At 33.2% G+C, this 2,973-nt stretch overlaps 1 pseudogene; it reads right to left on the bottom strand.

The window, feature by feature from the left end:
* Positions 1 to 1,096, bottom strand: part of LOC110410064 (anthocyanidin 3-O-glucosyltransferase 5-like) — a 1,240-nt pseudogene extending 144 nt beyond the window's left edge.
* Positions 1,097 to 2,973: the final 1,877 nt, after the last annotated feature.

Below are 2,973 nucleotides of genomic sequence, written 5' to 3'. Positions count from 1 at the left end.
CAGCCTTTGGAATCTCCATACCTATTTTCAGGTATTCATGATAATTTGCTTTGGCTCGGAAGAGCATCGAATCAGGCAAATATTCTGCTCGAATAGGCTAGCAACCTGGAAGAGCAAATGGTTCTTTCTTATCAACATACTCTCCTTCCACTACCTTTTCCAGAATCGGAGTGTACATGATCTGAGCAAGAGACCACACATTTGAGGAGAAAAACACATGTTTTGGAATCTGAAGCTCATCCGCAATTCGTAAACATCTATTGCAAAGACGTGAACGATGAGAGCAGTTGGAGGAGTCTCCACAGCGGATATAGCAGCCTGAAAAGCTGGCCTGGCCACAAGCACGGCCTCAGAAAATGATGGAATCCCCTGATCGCCAGGGGCAACAAGGTTGGAAATGTTGGCTGGTGGGAGGTGGATGACATCAAAGAGTTTTCCGCAACTCCGCTGCAGCTGATTGGACAAAAGAAGCAACAAAAAGTGTTACTTTAACGTCCTGGCAAGTAACAAGGCGTTTGCCAAGTTGAATAACCGGCATGAGATGGGCAGGGGCGGATAGTAATACTAGATGAGGCTTTGTGTTTGATTGCTCCATTGTTTTAGGAATCTAAAACTTGAGGTCTTTCTGCTTGAGAGGTATTTTAGAACGAAAAGAAGATGCAACCAGGTACCCCTTGGCTCGGTTAAATGATTGGTGTATACTGTTTTTGCTCAGAGAGAAAGATACCTTTTCTAGAGAGAACTATAGCAACTGCCCAGGGGTCAAAGAAAGGAACACAACAAATGAGGAAATCCGGAGGAATTCCACAGTAAGTAAGGGCAAGGACATTGGGCCGCTTTCAGCATTCACCATTCAACAATGGTGATCATGTTGGATAGCAGGTGAAGGATTTGCATTCTTTAGAGTACAAAAATATTAATATCTCTTGTTTTTAATTAATTTAGGCTTTATTTTCACATTTATCTTGGTATTTACTTTATGCATGTTTGAGTAATTTAATTAAGTAATTTGAGTTTATTTTCATGTTATTAAGTCTTGTTTGTACTTTTTATTGATTATGTTATATGTTGTTAAAGATGCAAAAGAGCTTGAAATTCGAATTTGCAAAGGATCTTGCACTTTTGCTTAAGTTGAGTTTAGACCATGTTACTATAATTGAAGCATATCTTGAGCTAAAAAACTCTGATCAATGCGATTTTTAGATTTATAAAAAGTTAAGAGGAAGAGCTATAATTTTGATGTTTAGCACTTCATCCAGTTCAGAAAAGATAAAAAATGCAAAAGAAGTCAATTGACTATAGTTGCATGGTAGCTTGGCACCTAGGCACTAGACATCTCAATGCTTGAAATGGCCAAGGACAAAAACCTTGGGGTGCCAACACGTGAATCTACAAATTATCAGCCATTGGATTTTATGTCAAATGGCTAACAAAGAAGGTAATAATATAATTTTTTTGGCTCAGAAAGAAAAGGGAATTCATTCACTAATTTAGGAAAAAGGAAGCTGGAACAAAGAAAAAAGAAACGGAAATCAAGAGATTGAAGGATCAAAAAGTTGCTCGAGAGAATTTCTCACTCTAGTTTTGATTTTCTCTCTAACTCTTTTTATAGAAATGCTTCATTTTGCTGAGATTTGTGTTTGTATTTTGAATATATCAAGCTAAAACTCTTAATCTAGGGTTATAGTAGATTTTAATATGTAGCTTGGATATTGTGTTGGTTTATTACTTATTTTTTAGAGAAACATTGATGTTTACTCAAATTTGAATTTATTGCTCATTTATTTACTTGATCACCATTTAAATGTGTTTCGGTGTTTAGATGATATTTGAGAGAGTTAGTTAAAATTTGACCTTGATTTGGGTAATTTGTGTTCACTACACTTAGAAATGATTTTAAGTATTTTGATATGCAATTAGGGTAGACATACATCTAGTTGCCATTTATAGCCAATTTTTAGAACTTTGGATTAAAGAACTTAATTTAGTTATTTCCTATAAACATGTAGTGATTCAATTAAATTAGATAATTGTCTAATATCTCGACAGAGAATTACTCATGCTTAGGATTCTAGGTTAATATCAATTTTCATTAAAATTAAGTAATACAATTCTAAAAAAAATATCAAAGGATACCACAATTCTAGACTTTTAAACCATTACTTCCACCTCAATTTGTTATTTATACTTCTTATATTAGAATTAGTAAATTAGATTACTTTTTAATCATATATCAAAATTTGATGTTTGTATAAAATTAGTTTATTTTAATTTTAATAATTAACAATATTTAGTAAACTAACTTTCTGATAGATATACAAACTCAATTTATCACTGTATTACTTATTATGATTATTTACTCTTATACATAATTTTTGTTTATATTTTACATTTAATTTTAAGCATGTTTCCCGTCACACAAACAAAATATACATGACAAAAAACCTCACCAAAACAAAGCTACTCATGAAAGTTACCTTTTTTTTTTTTTTGAGAAAACAGACAAGGCTCTCAGGATTTGCACTTCCTTTTTATGTTGGATAGAACAATTTATTTTTCTTTTGAACAATTTATTGCTTACCGCCTGAATCTATTCTGCACGCCTTAGAGCTATTTTAGATATTGTTAATTTGTTTGAATTCAGAAGTCTATTTGAATCAATTAATAAATCCAAGTCCAAGGTTAGTATCAGATATCAGGGACAATGTGTCACAAGTGCCATCTTAAATTACATACATTTACAACATTGGAGGGGATGCTGTAATTCATCTATAGGTTAAGGGGCTAAGGGGCTCAGTGACAAAAGAGACAAAGGAATGGCAGAAGAATAAAAAATTGAAAAGAAATGCAACTTTTAATGAAAAGAGCAGATATGGGCATGAAAAATATGCACTTCTCCTGCCAAATTCAAAGCACTGCAACAATGAAAGATACAGTACATTTTATGCATTGAAAGAAGAATTATTGACACAA

This window comes from Theobroma umbraticum, unplaced genomic scaffold (assembly GCF_002168275.2).
Source record: "Theobroma umbraticum cultivar Fairchild unplaced genomic scaffold, ASM216827v3 scaffold_44.0, whole genome shotgun sequence".
Lineage (NCBI taxonomy): Eukaryota > Viridiplantae > Streptophyta > Magnoliopsida > Malvales > Malvaceae > Theobroma > Theobroma umbraticum.
The sequence above is the reverse complement of the archived record's forward strand: the minus strand, read 5'-3'. Positions and strand labels throughout refer to the sequence as shown.